This window comes from Phacochoerus africanus, chromosome 2 (assembly GCF_016906955.1).
Source record: "Phacochoerus africanus isolate WHEZ1 chromosome 2, ROS_Pafr_v1, whole genome shotgun sequence".
NCBI classification, from domain to species: Eukaryota; Metazoa; Chordata; class Mammalia; order Artiodactyla; family Suidae; genus Phacochoerus; species Phacochoerus africanus.
In genome coordinates this window covers 212,094,220-212,113,222 of record NC_062545.1, presented here as the reverse complement: position 1 = coordinate 212,113,222, position 19,003 = coordinate 212,094,220, and positions in this window count along the sequence as shown.

Below are 19,003 nucleotides of genomic sequence, written 5' to 3'. Positions count from 1 at the left end.
TGATAAGTTGATATCTAAAATACACAAGGAACTCATACAACTCAATAAGAAAATACATTTTTTTTAATGGTCAGAGGACTTAGATATATTTCCAAAGAAGACATACAAATGGAAAACAAGTAACTGAAAAAGTGCTCAGCAGAATTGTGAGGGAAATCCAAATCAAAGTTGTGATGAGAAATCATTTCACATCCATTAAAATAACCAGAGATACATTCTGGCAAGGACATGAGGAATAGGAATGCCTGCAAAAACCAGTGGAGTGAATGTAAATTGGTGCAGCCACTGTAGAAACCAGAATGAAGTGTCCTCAAAAATTAAAAATAGAACTAGCATATGATCCAGACATCCCACTTCTGGATATTTTTAAAATGAAATCAGGATCCAGAAGAGAATTTCATGCTCATGTACATTGCAGCATATTCATAAGAGCTAAAACATGGAATTAACCTAACTGTCCATTGACAAATGAATCAATAAAGAACATTTTATATATGGGCATGTTATTTCACCATAAAATAAAAGGAAATCCTATCATTTGTTACAACATGGATGGACTTTAATGGCACTATACTAAATGAAAAAGTCAGACAAAGATAAATACTGTATGATCTCACTTAAATGTGGAATTGGAAAATCATCAAACTCAGAGTAGAATGGTGGTTGTCAGGATCTTACAGGTGAGGGAAAAAGGGAGATGTTGATGGAAAGGTACAGCTCTTAGTTTTATAAGAATTGTTTCAGAGATCTAACACGTAGCATGGTGACTATATTATATTATATACTTAAAAGTGGAAGTGAGAGTAGAATTTCAATGTTCTTATCATAGCAGCAAAATGGTAACAAAATGAGGTAGAGGTTAACTGACCTTATTGTGGTCAATGGTTCACAATATGTACGTTAAAAATCATCATATTTTACACCTTAAAGTTATAAAATGTATCTCAATTATAACTCTATAAAGCTGAGAAAAAAATGGTGGAAATTCATGATTATCAAATAATTCTTTATTGTTTAAAGCAGCAATGCAGCAGTGCAAATATCTGCTATATCTGTGTTAACTAAATTGATGTTCCCTTCAAAATAAGCTTAGGAACTCTGAACTTGTACTTTCATTTTTGTTCACCAAGCATATGTGAACAATAATTATTTTGAGGGAATGTAAAATTTTAATGAATTAAATGTTGCCTTTAGGATGACTGTTTTAGTACATTTTATGAAGATCTTTTAAAAACACAGTTTATACTGCACTTAATTTATGATTGTTGTTCTTTGGATAGTGAATAGTGAGCATAATCTTTACATCAGGCAGGTTATGTAAGTAACTAAGAGGCAGTTACTCCTTGGGAAATGTTAGAAAATCTCTGAACAAATATATTTCCCACTCAAAATAACGCTGAGAAAAAGAAAAAATATCAACCTCTAATAGAATAGTCAGTAGCTATCTCCTCCTTTAGGGAAAAACCCCCACATTTAGGATCATATGACTTGATCACTTTAACTCTTCTCTCACACTCAGAGAAAGGGAAAGTATGATCTTAAGATGCTCACACCACTTTCCAAGGGGATTTTCCCTGGACTGAGAAGAAAATTAGCCATAAAATGTAACAACCAGAGCCTGTAGGTGGGTGATAAAATAAGAATAAAGAGAGCAAGATTATATTTAGCAATGTAAGTCTTTTAAGTTAAATATGAGATATGAGTATAAAGAAATATGATTGATTTTTAAATGATATTATAAAAACACATAAAGCATATGATACCCCTTCAATCACCAATTTTTACTTTCTTGCTCTTATTTCCCTGTAATGAAGGGAAAAGCCAACACAGCTAAATCCTTAACTAGTAGTCATTATCTTTTCAAATTTCACTCTTACTCCTTCACAAGCCCTACTGTTACATGTAATCTACCCTTTAATCACACTTAATTTAACTATGCTTTGACTAATCATATTTCCTGTCTTTTGTTCATGCACTTTACTCCGATAAAATACTCTCCCCTAAACCTCAGTTTAATCTATCACAATTTTACCCATCCTTAACCATTCAAGCAGCAGGTATCATTAAAAGAATCCCGTATTTCCAGATGGGTATGAGTCCTTTCTCTACTCTTTAATAAAACTAAATTTATATTTCTTTGGACACTTTTTCATACCTGTAACATTTAGTGTCAAAACATTTTTGAGGGCAGGAATAGTAGTTTATCTTGAAACATTTCATAATAGATACCCCCAATAAATATTCCCACAAAAAAATGTACTATGGGCAACTGTCTGCGAAATAAAAACTATGAAATTGTTCTGCATCCCATCTAAAATTTGTAATACAAACATACTCTCAGAAAGCTCCACAGTGTGAAGAATGTAAAGCCAAGTCTTTTCTACTTAAAAAAGAAAACAGGATATCTGGGGATATTTTGCTGTTTGTTCGAAAAAGTCCAATATAAAAACACTAAGAACTACTTTTTGCCAAAATAATTTTTGCAACTTATTTATTCTCTGCCTTTTTATGTGATATTTGATTACTTTTCCAATTGAAAGAATTTATTTCTACCTTCGCTATCCTGCCTTAAAAAATACCCACATTCATGCCTCACACACACAGACACAGACACACACACATACACAAATGTACCTCATGCCCTTGAAGCTGCTCATAACTTCAAAGATAAAAGTCTTGCAGTTGTCAATTCTGACAATTGGATTTACTTAAAAAGTATTATATTGTATTATTATTTTGTTCTTTAATTGCTGTTCAAATTTTAGGTGCCACATGGAGAATAGCTATGCAACTTTATTTTTTCAATGCAATCTTTTTCCAAGCCAGTCCTCAAAAGTACATGTCAATTGGTTCTGTGTCTTTCTGCAATTAAGACAATTCCATATCTGATTTTATCGCCTCAGTCACATATTTCTTAATATGCTCTCTGCTATTAACATGTTCGCTGCAACTTTGCTAGCAGGACTGATTTTGTTGATTTTCTTTTGAACTGGATAGAGAATTAACCCTGTATTATCCCCATAGATAGTTGGTCTTCCTAAGTCATTTATCAATTCTCATTACCATGAACATAGGAGTAATTGAAGTTCTGTGTCACCATCACCTACCATTGATGTGACTTGAATTCCTTCTTGTGATACTACTTTGGCTCTTCTCATTGTACAATAACTTCTGGTATTTTATGCGCACTTTGAATATTCCAGTTCAGTTGTATGTTATATGAGGAATACAGATGTTTTGCAATGTTGCCACAATGTATTTTATAGAAAGGAAAGGAAGTTGAATATATGGTAAAATGCCCCTAGCTAAACTTACTAAGATATGTCCTACATGGTATTGCATTTTTTCCCACATGGTTGGTAAATTAGGCCTGCCACAGGGTTCTGACTCAGTGAGAAATAAAATACAGAAGTGTGTGACTCTAATTTAGCAAATATGGCCTTACATGCTGAGGAGTTATATCACTAAGTACTCACTAATTTTCTCCTTCCAGTCACTCACTCAAAAGTCATCAAGCTTGGGTTTCTGGCATCTTCCAAATGTTAGATTCTTAAATCCATTTGGGAATGTTGAAATCTATGGAACTAAGTTAATATACTTTAGGTAAACCTCCATGAAAAACAGGGGAAAGCTGCATCTACTCACTGGTATCTTTGTGCTCAAGCATATTCTTTGCACTGCTTGTTTGTTGATTTAGCAGCTGAGTGAATGCAAACTTACACCCCACGCAAGTCTTCATTCACCACAATTTGCATGTAATCTGCAAGCATAATTTATCCTAGTTTAGTTCAAAAAACATTTTTTTTCCAAAAATAAGACTTCTTCTTGAATTCATATTACTAAATTCTATAGCTAAATATTTCAGGAATATCCTCTTTCTTTTTCAAACATTACCACTTTCTTAGTCCAAACACTCATACTCTCTCCTAGATGCTTACCAGAGCATACTATCTCCTCATTCTCATGCCACACTGTCCTAGATAGATCTGTGCTATATAGAAACTTCCAGTATCATAAATTTCACATTTAATATCCTTCAGTGATCCTCCATTAACCACAAAAAGTCTATGCACCTTACCATACTAGACTTTTCTTAATCAGAATAACCTTTCCAGTTCCTTGTCTTAACATCACCCTCTTGGAAAATTATAGTCCCCAGTACTCTAGGTGGTCCCCCATATCTTTGCTTTCTTAAATCCTTCCTCTTCTTAAGCTTTTCTCCCCCCCACCATATAGTAGACTTCCTACTTAGAAACAAATTCCTGATAAAGCTGCCATACGATCCACTTCTGGGCATATATCCAGACAACACTCTAATTTGAAAAGATACACACACTGCAATGCTCATAGCAGCACTATTTACAATAGCCAAGACAAAGAAGCAACCTTAGTTTTCACAGACAGATGAATGGATAAAGATGTGGTGTATACACACACACACACACACACACACACACACACACACACACACACACACACACACTGGAATACTACTCAGCCATAAAAAAAGAACTAAATAATGGTATTTGCAACAACATGGATGAACAAAGAGATTATTGTACTAAGTGGAGTTAAGTCAGAAAGAGACAAATATCATATGATATCAATTATATGTGGAGACTAAAATATGATATATACAAACTGATTTTAAAAAGAGACACAGACGCACAGACATAAAAAACAAACTTATGGTCACCAATGGGGAAAGGAGGTGGAGGAGACATATATTAGGAATCTGGGGTTAGCAGATACAAACCAGATAAACTAGAAGGTCCTACTGTGTAACATAGCACAGGGAACTATATTAAGCATTCTATAATAAACCATAATGGAAAAGAATATGAAAAAGAATATATACATTCTGAATCACATTGCTGTATATTGGAAACCAACACAACACTGTAAATCAACTATACTTCAATTAAAAAAAAATCCTCAGATCCAGCAATTCTCTATTGCCTCAGATAACTCAACTCTTACCTATACTAAAATTATTGATTGTTACTGTTTCTACTATCACTGTACTATATATTTTCATGTGTTTTAAATAAGCTCTCTAAAAGCATAGATAGTCTATACCATCTTTGCATCCCAAGTCTTACAAAATGGCAATGCAATTTGAATGAATTTATTTCAATTTAATTTAGCAGATTTTTATTATTCACCTCCTGTGGAATATGATTTTATTTTATGAATATATGAAATACATGATATTAATATAGTATTTTTACACAATGTGGTTTAGAAATTCAGCTATGTATATAAATGGTGACATCTAATTTGTGCAAATGAGCTCATTCTCCTTCTTCCTTGAAAAAAACAGTTCCAAGAGCCGTTTCTGCTAAAAAAAAAATGTTGCTTATGCACTAGAATCTTTACCAGTGGAATTTCTTCAAACATCATCTCATATTTATACTTTTAGGTGATATTCTTCTTCATCCCTTGATGAAATTGCCTTTGTCAAAGACTATTCCAATTGCCTATTATTGAACTCTTGCTTTTGTTCTTTGTTAGTGCTTGTCATTTAACTAGGAAAAATAATCTCTCCATGGATTATTAAACACATGGAAAAAGATCATTCCGAGTTCTAAACAAGTGACTTACATGAGGACTTACTTGGTAATCAAAAGAAAATGTGTTGAATAATTAAAATGTTATGTTTTGGAAACATGAATGTTTCTAAAATATGTTCATAAAACACGAGAGGTTAAAGGTTTTCTAAAACCTATGTGTTTATCCCTATTAAATTTTAAAAGAAAAAAGAAAAAAAACTAACAGGTAAATTGAAATTCTTCCCTCAAATCACATACATAGTTAGTAAAGTACCCAGAATGAAAGCTCCACTTCTACAATTCTCAACTTAGGGCTTCACTCAGTATCATATAAACTTTCTGAAAAAGAAAAGCAGCTACTGCATGCCTGGTCAAGGATCTGATATGCACTATGGCTATAAGAGACCTGGGATCCAAATATGTGGATATTTTTGTTCTTACCTGAAATTTGGAAAAACTATCTTCATCCCTGTTTCTTACACCTGGAGTACACCTTGGGAAGTGAGATTAAATTTTCTTCTGATTGTTCTGAGAAAATAAGCATCTATTCATACTAGTGTTTGTACAGCCCCTGAATATTGAGGAAAATAGATATTGTCTCTTTGAGAATTAAGTCTAGCTTGAAAAAAGCTGTGGATGCTCTAGACTCACTCTGATACAAACTTGCTTCGTGTGAATTATGCAACTGCTCCTGGTAACTATCTGTAGCTGAATTTATATGCTCTGTTAAACATCCAATCATCAAGTCAGCTACAGGTACCCATGCCATCAAAAATTGTATTTCCCTCTCCTTGCATTTAGTATGTGCCTTAAAAACCTCACAAGCTTGTTCAGGCCAACTTTTTTATTTCCTCTTAGTGCTATGCTGATGATTCACCTGTGTAACTACTCTGAGAATTAGCATCAAAATGGAGATATGAAGACCAACCATGATAAAGATGTTATGCATACTCGAATCTGCAGATCTGAAAGTTTCTGCTTTAAGAGTCTAGCACATTAATGTCAGAGAAAAGCACTAACCTTTGGATTTATGAAGAGAACTCTGATGCCATCCTGTGGACAGTTAAGGAAATTTTTTCTTTTGCTAGGGTAGCTGTAATGAATGGTACGAAGAGCAAAAAGAGAATGGCATATAAAAATTTGTACACAAACATGTAGTCTAAACAATATGTATTTTATATAATAATCATGATTAATATAAACACATAGACCATAAGGGAGTAAATAAATAAAAGTATAAAGACAAAATGGTAACATGGTTCCAGCTTAATAGGGTTAATTTAAAAACATGAATATGACTTCTATTATTACAATTAAGAGAAAAATTATTTCTAATTTTCCCCAAAAAGTCTAACAACAGAAGCAATTTGGCAACATTGTATATTTTATGTTTTATATTTTGAGATAGGTAGATAAACCTGTTATATATTTCATAGGTTTTTCTAATAAAGTTAGACATATCTAGGATGAAAGGAGATTTTCTACTGAATATGAACACATAGTTTTATGTTATGAAGACTCAAAGGACTTATTGCCTTATTTAATTACCCTGCAAACATTTATTGGAATCCAACAATGTGCTAGATACTAAATGCATGGAGATGGAAGATGCTCTGTCTTTCAGACAATCACAGTGCAGTGAACAAACATACAGAGTAATGGTAAGTGACTTTGTGGAGGTCTATACTGGATGTTGAAGCAGTACAGGCAGGGCATCTATCTCAGGCAAGACAGAGGAGCAAGGGAAGGAACTCAAGTGGTCCAAAAGATGTAATTCCTGACATGAGCTGAATGTTCAAGATCTAACAGAAGTTAGAGAGGTAGTCATTCAAAGAAACAGAAGGGGAAAGTCAAAGCATCTTTAGGCAGAGAAAATAGACACTCTCAAAGACCCAGACCTAGGAAGTACATGCTCAGTCCTCTTAACAAGATAATAATCCTCTACACAGCCCAGAACTCCTTTTCGGATTGGCTCTCTGAATTCCTGGGATAATTTTAAAGATGAAAAACCAGTTTGAATCTCAAAATCTTAAAAAGCTTTTTTAAGTGACTAGTGTTCTGATTCTAAAAGCAGGTGTGGAGATAGGCATGCCTCATCCTGGATAAACATTGTGAAATAAACTACCAATAAAAGAGATAAATATCTCTTCCTTTGCATTGCAAGCCCCTTCCAGTTTCAATAGTCTCATCCCCCAACCTATACTCTACTTGTGAGAGGGGATGGAAAAATCATTCTTGAGTGAAATCAGCGTCCTGGTGATCTAGGTCTTAGTTTAAAGATATAATTGACATATAGCATTGTATAAGTTTAAGGTGTACAGCATAATAATTTGACTTACATCATGAGATCGTTACCACAGTAAGTTTGGTGAACATCTTTCATCTCATCTAGAAACAAAATAAAAGAAACAAAAGTTTTTTCCTTGGGATGATAATTCTTGGGACTTATTCTCAACAATTTTCATATCTAAAAACATACGTAACACACATGGTATAACTGGAAGTTTGTACCTTGTAACCACATTTTTCCAGTTCCCCCCTCCCCACAACCCCCACCTCCAGTAGCCAAATATCTGATTTTTTTTTCGTGAGTTTCTTTGTTTATCTGTTTGTTTGTTGAAATAATGGACTTAACATCGTGTCAGTTCCTCATGCACAACATAATGATGCCATTATTTATAAGTACTACAAAATGATCACTGTGATAAGTTGTTGCCATACATCATCATATAAAGATATTACATTATCACTGACTCTATTCCCCATACTGCACCTTTCCTACCCATGACTGGAAGTTCGTACCTCTTAATTTCACTCACCTATTTCACTCATCCCCTTAACCCTTCCTTTCTGGAAGTCACCTGTTTGTTCCCAAAAGATTTTTTCCTTGGGGTAAAGTAATTTTCTAATCTCATAATAAATTCTTCTTGCAAACTATCAGCATCATATAATGTTTACGTTGAAACCTGGACACATAAATTGTTCTGGAAAGAGTAGCATCAATAGGTAAAAATTGCCAGAAAAGGAGGAAATGCAACATTTAAATAACTCCTAGTGTAGAGCTGAACTAATCACTAAGTCATTACAAAAATTTTAAAAATCAGGAATGTGTTTTCTATTTCCAGCAAAGAATGTTCAGATTATTGATTTGAACAGGAGATGAGAATGGTACAAAAATTACTGAACTTTTCAGGTTAGCTACATGAATTAGTCAAAAAAACTTTACTAAAGGGGTACTAGTACAAAAACACACATACAGGTCAATGGGACAGAATATAGAGCCCAAAAATAAACCCAGACATCTATGGTCAATTAATCATCTACAAAGGAGGCAAGAATACAAAATGGAAAAAAAGACAGTCTCTTCAGTGAGTGTTGCTGGCAAAACTGGACAGCTGAACATAAATCAATGAAACTAGAACACACCCTCACACCACGCATAAAAATAAACTCAAAATGCCTTAAAGGTTTAAACATAAGACAAGGCACTATCAAACTCCTAGAAGAGAACATAGGCAAGACATTCCCTGACATAAACCGCACAAATGTTTCCCTAGGTCAGTCTCCCAAGGCAATAGAAATAAAAACAAAAGTAAAACAATAGGACCTAATCAAACTTACAAGCTTTTTCAGAATCAAAGGAAACCATAAAAACAAACAAAAAAAAAAAACAAAACAAAACAAAAAGAAAACTAAAGAATGGAAGAAAATAGTTGGAAATGATGCAGCCAATAAGGGCATAATATCCAAAACATGCAAACAACTGATACAACTCAACAACAACAAAAATTAACCCAATCAAAAAATGGGCAGAAGACCTAAATAGACATTTATCCAAAGAAGACATACGGATAACCAATAGGCACATGAAAAGATGTTCAACATCACTAATTATTAGAGAAACATAAATCAAAACTACAATGAGGCACCACCTTAGACAAGTCAGAATGGCCATCAATAATAAATTTATAAATAACAAATGCTATAGAGAGGGTATGAAGAAAAAAGAACCCTCCTACACTATTGGTGGGAGTATAAGCTGGTAAAACCACTATGGAAAATAGTATGGAGGTTCCTCACAAAACTAAATATAGAACTACCATATGATCCATCAATCCCACTCTTGAGACTATAACCAGACAAAACCACAATTCAAAAACGTACATGCACCCCTATATTCATAGAAGTTCTATTCACAGTAGCCAAAACATGGAAACAACCTAAATGTCCTCTGACAGATAAATGGACTAAGATGGTGTGGCACATAAATACAATGGGATACTACTCAGTCATAAAAAAAAGAATGAAATAATGTCATCTGCAGCAACATGGATGAAACAAGAGATTCTCATACTAAGTGAAGTAAGTCTGAAAGAGAAAGACATATACCATATGATATCACTTATATGTGGAATCTAAAATATATCACAAATAAACATATATACAAAACAGAAGAGATTAATAGAGATCACACTTGTGGTTGTCACAGGGAAGGGGGAGGGAGTGGGATAGTCAGTGTGCTAGTACATGCAAAATATTACATTTTGAATGGATAAGCAATGAGATCCTAGTGTATAACACGTGGAACTATATTCAGCCTCTTGGGATAGACCATGATGGAAGATAATATAAGAAAGGGAAAAAATAAATGTATATGCAATTTGCTCACGAGATTCATATTGACAATAATAACCACTTGAAAAGGACTTTCTCACTTTTAATTTAAAAAATCACCGTCTTGGTCAGTTGGGTGTTCACTTATTTATTCATTTTATCATTTTATTTTCTTCTTAGGGCTGTATACACGGCATATGAAATTTCCAGGCTAGGGGGTGAATTGGAGCTGTAGCTGCTGGCCTATTCCACAGCAACATGGGATCCGAGCCACATCTACAACCTCAGCTGCAGCTTGAGGCAATGCCAGAGTCTTAACCCACTGCGCTAGGCCAGGGATCGAACCCACATCCTCATGGATACTAGTCAGGTTCTTAAACTGCTAAGCCAAAATGGGAACTTGGGAACTTCCAGCTGTTGGATCTTGTTTAAATTAGCAATTTGGATTAAATTAGCTATTTTCATATCCTCATGCAACATGAGAGTTACCTTAGCTGAGTTAATTATTTTCCTTTGATTTTTCATCTATAAAACAGAGGCCTCTGCCCTAGACACTGATAAAACAATGAAAATTTAAAAACACCATGTAAGTAGATAGTATTGTTATGAATGTTAGACATTAAAGAGATAGGAATTATTAATGTCTTAAGAATTATCCTTCCTTGCTTTTCAATGGACTCATCTAGAGAGTGTGTCTTGTCCCAAAGTTGTGGAAACTTCAGACATTTAGAAATCTTGACCTTCTGGTACTCTTATATGTGTATGAAAAAAAAAAGTCTTATAATCCATCTGAAAACCTGTCTTGGATATAGATTTTGAAGCAAAGTTTATATACCTCACTCATATAGAAGACCGGTTATTTAGAATTCAACTGAAAAATCTAAAAGCCAACATGAAGACATTATGAACCCCTCAGGTAATATATGTATTCAGATATTAGCTAGTTCTTAAAGCAAGTTCTAATAATCTCAATTCAATAATTCTTTAAAAGTACCTTCAGAAATATAAAAACAATAATCAAAAATGATGTGTCCAGAAAGTCATTTGGATTTCATTATATTTGTGAATATGCATATAGGCAATGTAGACACTAAAACCAGATTTAAAAATCACTAGAAATTGGATAATGAATCTGTTAAAGAAATTTAGGGGTCTATTGTGAATTCAGTCAAAGTCAGGCATGGATTGCATATAGATAAAAGAACAAAAGACCAGCAAGGCCATTGAGCCATAACCCAGAGCCCAACATGTAACCCAGCGACCAGCACTGAACAAACAGCCAGGGTTGCCCCAAGAAAAGGCCCAACCCACCATCACTTTCTCAATAGCCCGGAATAGAACAACATAAGCATCATCATAAGATGAAGGGTAAATAAAAATCTTCCAGCAACTTGAAGCTATAGTCCATTTGTTTCTGGAGTCATACATGATTTTACTAGTTGCTTCTGCAGTGTTTTATTTATCTATTTATATTTTAATATTTCACTGTGCAAATGGCTACTTTTATGTTGAAGACAAGTTTTTAATTTGGAGAATATTTATTAATATATCAAGGGATATTAATGTTCTGCGGAACAAAGTTTACAAATTACTGCCTACCAGATTTAGATGAAGGTCAGCCTAACATCTCTGTAATAGCTTCCTCATGTCTAAATTTTTCTGAGATAAGAAGGGAAAAGTGGAAGAAGAGGCAAGATAAGTACAAGTCAAATGGTAGGTCCAATAGTCAGAAACTAAGGAAACCAAGGCACAAGAAATAAAAATGTTAACTTTTTTTCCCTGATAATTAGTTTTTCTAACCAGATAATAGCACAAACATTTAAAATATGTGAAATGGGATTTTTGAGATAAATTAGTGGCAATTTTTTGAAGGAAAACTATCAGCAATTGAGAAAAACAAAGAAGTTTGAATACCTAGCAGAGGTATGTAAAGGTGGAGCAGAAGGGAACTAGAAAAATGTTAACTTTTAAGTGTGATTCATTTGAAATTTTGTTTAACAATATTCCTGGTGGTGACATACCCTAGTTTTCCCTTGGGAAAAAAAAATCACCTGCTTGTTTTGGCTCACTTTCTTTGACACTCAGGCAGTAACACCAGTTATGCTCTGCGAATGTACAGATGAAGCATTGTTTATCCTGTATAAAACTTTACACATGAATTGGTAACTAAAAACCGTGACTACTTATAGCTCTAAATTATACACATCAAGGTCCTCCACATTGGAAATCAATTAAATTTTAGCTTCTCACAGGCTTTACTATCATCCAGACTGCCTGCCTCTCCTCTTCCAGTGGGTTTCCTATTAAAAAAAAAATGATGTACAGCTTGATTTTATATATATATAAAATATATGAGTGTGTATATATACACATATACACACATATATGTGTGTGTGTGCATGTATGTTAGGCTGGGTTAATAGGTAAATGAAGCATAGTCAAATTATCAATACAGTACTTATAAATTGGCAGATTTATTCTCAAATCACAAGACCAAATCTGGAAGGATAAACTTATCTCAGATTCTTTTTCGTTGTCTATCCCTCTCCCCTCTGTTATTATTATTCCTCAGCATGTCCTCCCTATTTGTAAAAGTCTGAACCCAGCCACTGTTACAAAGTTCCCAGTCTTTTCTAGTCTCCAGTTAAATCAGTGAATTTGCACAGCTCCAATCATTATGCTACACACTTTAAAATCATAAACTGTCATGTCAATTATATCTCAATAAAACTAGAGGGAAAACAAACAACAATGGATTCAAATAGTTACTTGGAACAGAGGAATATGCTTCTCTAAGTCCTCAAGCCCTTTAGCTCTGTTTACATGCAACCATATATATGTCTCTCTGTAGGTGGTTATCTATGTTAAATGGATTGCATTTACTAACTAGAAGGATATGACTCATAATTTATATGAGTGGTGAAATTTTTAATTCATTAGTTTAAACAAAAATTCTACATTGATGTAACAATCAATCATTAAACTTTTTAATGTGAAGTCACACACATATAGCTCAGTGAGTATATGCCGAAGCCCATGTAATCAATATGCAGGTCAAGAAATCAGAGATACAGCATCCTAGGAGTCCCAGGTGTCCCCACCTGATCCAATCCCCCTCTCTCAGATAAAGGTAACTGTTGTTTCCTTTGCAGTTTTATAAACTAGGTATGCATTGTTAAGTAAAAAATTTATTTTTTCTCTATCTGAACTTAATAAAAATTGATTTGATCTCTCTCTCTCTCTCTTTTTTTTTTTTTTGTCTTGGTCTTTTTTCCATATTTTGTTTGTGTGATTCACCCTTGTTGGAACATGCCTTAAAAATTAGAAGACTAATTAGCTACTACATGTCATTTTTTTTTTCTTGTAGAATAACTCTGTAAATAAAAGCTAAGTATAGAAAAAAGACTGCCGTTGCCCTTGGCAACTAGATGAGATGATGTTGGTCTTTTTCCCTTTTTTTTTAATCTTCCAAACCAGAGTATAGTCGATTTCCACATAATAGCTAGCTTGCATAGCCCAAGTGTCCTTTTTTTCCTTTTGTTATCCTTTAGGATGGGGGCCATATTCTAGAGCTTGTGCTACCATTTGGCTTTTGGTACAACTCACTGGCAAGATTGAACACCCCAGAACCTAGTCTAGAAACACACATTGAGGTCAAGCTCTTTGATTTGGAGGGAAAATATCAAAGCTGTGGTTTTTTTTTTTTTTGTCTTTTTACCATTTATTGGGCCGCTCTCGCGGCATATGGAGGTTCCCAGGCTAGGGGTTGAATCGGAGCTGTAGCCACCGGCCTACGCCAGAGCCACAGCAACGTGGGATCCGAGCCACGTCTGCAACCTACACCACAGCTCACGGTAACGCCGGACCCTTAACCCACTGAGCAAGGGCAGGGAGCGAACCCACAACCTCATGGTTCCTAGTCGGATTCGTTAACCACTGCGCTACGACAGGAACTCCAAAGCTGGTTTTGTTAGCTGCCCCAAAATATAAAATTGCACCGTAGTCACAACAGAAGGGTGAGTTTCAAATTTACTTGATGTCAAATATCTTCTGACTTGGTCTGAGAGGAGATGTGAAATGTTGCAATAAGTATTAGCAGTAAAAAAAAAAAAATCTCCTTTAATATTGATAAAAAGTTAAGAAGAAAAAAACGTATTTCATATTTTCCCTCTCCTAAGTCCCCAGGTGTTTTAATGATAGTTTTAAAACAATAAGCAAATGGCCTGTGGGCTCAGCAAAGTAAAAGTTTTTCTATCATGAAAAAAATGACACTATTTATATTTCTGGACCAATATTTATACCTAAAATATACTGTGATATATTCAACTTGTTTTACTTTGCTAATGAGAATGCACATTAAGTGTGTGTGTGTGTTTGTGTGTATATATGTATATGTGTGTATATATATATATAGGTATCTGAATCAGGGAGATAAACCAACCCTAAACTTACCTAAACCATTTCTTTTACGATTTTTCTCTATATTCCCCATTTTGAAAGGAGCAATCCATTGAAAGTAACCTTGTTCTCCACAGATCAGGAATAAATATTTTGTTCCTTTTTAGCTATGTGTGTCATGACTAAATAAAAGAAGAAAAATAGCTAAACCTATTGAGAGATGAGGTTAAACATGCAGATAATTGAAATAGCATCACTGGGCAATATAGATTTTGAAGTTGTTTTCTTAGAAAATATTAAACTTGAAATCATAATGCACTTATAAATATTGAAATAGATCCTATCATGTTTACACTATGATTTTACATATATTTTTCATGACATTTCCTTATAACAGTAATATATGTTCACTTTTCATGCTAACCCACATGTACAATAAAGTTATTAAGCTATCATTTGTTCACTGTTTAGAAACTACTTTCTTACCCTTATCTCTTTTGAGCTCCCCACTACCCTATTAGACAGATTTAACCAAGAATTATTTACAGGATATCCTCTGTCTATATATTTCATACTGTAACAAAGAAATAATACAATGTGAAAACAAACACCATCCATATTTTCATGAAGTCTGTCCTTTGGTAGGGAAGCCTAAGGTCAGATTACTCCAATTAATTAAAAGTTACTGGTAATCATAAATGTCAAATGCTGTGAAGAAAAATTAAAAACTGCTACCATGTGGTGAAGAAAGTGAAAAGTCCTTTTACCAGATTTTGAAAATTCCATGTCTATTTCCTTTTCCTTCCTTCTTTCTACCTTTCCATGTGTTGCTATTTTCAAGTTCAGGCTTTTTTTTTTCTTTTTTTTTTTTTTGGCTCTTCAAAGACTTACCATTACCTCTCCTTTTCAGGAGAACCTTATAGTTATTCTAGGAACAGGCAGGTAGATTTTTTTTCTACTTGATGTAGAGTGTTCACAAATAATTGAAACCTCCCAAGAAAGTGACATATAGCTTTCTGAGATGTTTTCAGTGCCTATATGATAACTTCATTTTGTTTTTGTTGTCAGTTGATTCCATCATTGTTGTTGTTGTCTTTATCACCACCTCTGCCAATGAAGGAAGGAATATTGATTTATAAGAATTCTAATCTTTTGAGCCCTCAAGGGATTTTAAAAAAATAATCTTCACTTGGGAGTTCCCGTCGTGGCTCAGTGGTTAACGAATCCGACTAGGAACCATGAGGTTGCGGGTTCGATCCCTGGCCTTGCTCAGTGGGTTAAGGATCTGGAGTTGCTGTGGCTCTGGTGTAGGCCGGCGGCTACAGCTCCGATTCGACCCCTAGCCTGGGAACCTCCATATGCCTCGGGAGTGGCCCCAGAAAAGGCAAAAAGACCAAAAAAAAAAAAAAAACTTCACTTATACTTTCCTGTGGCATTTATTCCACAGATTTAGTTACCATTTTTTTTTTCAAAGTGGAATAAAGTTGTAAATAGAGGTTTCTCCACATTTGAAGAAAAAGAGGAACAAGTTTTAGCATAAAATCTAGCAATTGCTAATCAAATCTAATAGCCTGGGTTGAGCCCTATCTAAAGGAACTATCCTCAACAGAGAAAATAGGAAGTTTTAGTATATTTGAGAGAGTTAACTGAAAGTTACATTAAGTGTCGAGTTCATTTCCACATAATTCCTTAGGACAAAATCTATGGATGCTATTTGGAACAATGAGGGACAGATTTAAGAGGTCAGTCACAAGAGAAAATACCTCTTTATTACAGAAGTGAAGAATTCCATTTTCATTCACAATAGCTAATACTACCTAGAAACCTCTCAGGCAAGCAAAAGAAGAAAAAAAAAAATTCAGCTGGCCCCAGATGTTCAAAATATGCACCGTCATTTATTGTACAGTCACATAAGAGAAATGACCACTCTGGATGGTGCAATGTGAATGATTAAAGCTCCCTTTAATGCCCCAAACTACTTCCAAAGCTCAGTGGGAACTCTGAGTTGCATTACTGGGGGAAAAAAATGAGTAAATATAAATACACCATTTTTCCTCTTTAGACTTTATCCTTGACTTTTCCTGAATATTTTCTCCAGTATAGGAATCACTATTTTTTTTTTTTTTTTTGCCAAGCATTATAGATGTTATAACGATATAAGTTAGAGCAATTGATGCCGGAAAGATGTTACCAGAATCCAGGTTCAGGTTCACAGTCTAAAAATGAACTCCATGAACACACAGGCAGAAAGCAAGCAAAGTCTTTTTTTTTTTTCATTTTTTTTAATTGTTATTTCCTCAATACAATTTTTCTTCCACTGTACAGCATGGTGACCCAGTTACACATACATGTACACATTTTGTATTTGCAAATTATCATGCTCCATAAGTGACTAGACATAGTTCCCAGTGCTACACAGCAGGATCTCATTGCTAATCCATTCCAAAGGCAATAGTTTACATTCATTAACCCCAAGCTCCCTAATCACCCACTCCTTCCCACTCCCCCTTGGCAACCACAAGTCTATTCTGCAAGATCATTTTTTTCCCCCTGTGGAACGGTTCATTTGTGCCATATTTTAAATTCCAGATATGAGTGATATAATATAGTATTTGTCTTTCTCTTTCTGACTTACTTCACTCAGGATGAGAGTCTCTAGTTCCTTCCATGTTGCTGCAAATGGCATTATTTTGTTTTTTTTTTTTTGTTTTTTTTTTATAGCTGACCACATCTTCCAAATCCAATTGTCTGTCGAAACATTTGGGTTGTTTCCATGTTTTGGCTATTGTGAATAGAGCTGCAATGAACATGTGGGTGTATGTGTCTTTTTCAAGAAAGTTTTGTCTGGATATATGGCCAAGAGTGGGGTTGCTGGGTCGTATGGTACTTCTATGTACAGATTTCTAAGGTACCTCCATACTGATCTCCATAGTGGTTGTACCAGCTTACATTCCCACCAACAGTGCAGGAGGGTTCCCTTTTCTCCACACCCCCTCCAGCATTTGTTATTTGTGAACTTGATGGCCACTCTGACTGGTGTGAGGTGGTATCTCGTAGTTTTGATTTGCATTTCTATAATAATCAGTGCTGTTGAGCATTTTTTCATGTGCTTGTTGGCAATCTGTACATCATCTTTGGAGAAATGTCTATTCAGGTCTTTTGCCCATTTTTCCACTGGGTTGTTGGCTTTTTTGCTGTTGAGATATACAAGTTGCTTGTATATTCTAGAGATTAAGCTCTTGTCAGTTGCAAAATTTGAAACTATTTTCTCCCACTCTATAAGTTGTCTTTTTGTTTACTTTTTGGTTTCCATTGCTGTGCAAAAGCTTGTCAGTTTGATTAGGTCCCATTCGTTTATTTTTGCTCTTATTTCTGTTGCTTTGGGAGACTGACCTGAGAAAACATTTGTAAGGTTGATGTCAGAGAATGTTTTGCCTATGCTCTCTTCCAGGAGTTTGAAGGTGTCCTCTCTCATATTTAAGTCTTTAAGTGATTTTGAGTTTATTTTCATCCCTGGTGTGCGCGTATGTTCTGGTTTCATTGGTTTGCATGCAGCTGTCCAGGTTTCCCAGCAATCCTTGCTGAAAAGACTGTCTTTTTCCCATTTCATGTTCTTGCCTCCCTTGTCAAAGATTAATTGACCATAGGTATCTGGGTTTATTTCTGGGTTCTCTATTCTGTTCCATTGGTCTGTCTGTCTGTTTTGGTACCAGTACCACACTGTCTTGATCACTGTGGCTTTGTAGTATTTCTTGAAGTCTGGGAGAGAGATGCCTCCTGCTTGGTTTTCATTTCTCTTGATTGCTTTGGCAATTCTGGGTCTTTTGTGGTTCCATATAAATTTTTGGATTGTTTGTTCATTTCTGTGAAAAATGTCATGAGTAATTTGATAGGGATTGCATTGAATCTGTAGATTGCTTTGGGTAGTACGGCCATTTTTACAATATTGATTTTCCCAATCCATGAACATGAAATATCTTTCCATTTCGTTGCACCATCTTTAATTTCCTTGATTAATGTTTTATAGTTCTCAGCATATAAGTCTTTTACCTCCTTGGTCAGGCATATTCTAAGGTAGTTGATTTTTTGGGGTGTAATTTTAAAAGCTATTTCCATATATCTTTTCTAATATTTCATTGTTAGTATACAGAAATGCGACTGATTTCTGAATGTTAATCTTATATCCTGCTACTTTGCTGAATTTGTTGATCAGTTCAAGTAGTTTTTGAATTGAGCCCTTAGGGTTTTTGATATATAGTATCATGTCATCTGCACACAGTGACAGTTTTACCTCTTCTCTTCCTGTTTGGATGCCTTTTGTTTTTCTGATTGCTGTGGCTAGGTTTTTCAGTACTATGTTGAATAACAGTGGTGAGAGTGGACGTCCTTGTCTTGTTCCAGATTTTAGTGGGAAGGCTTTCAGCTTTTCTCCATTGAGT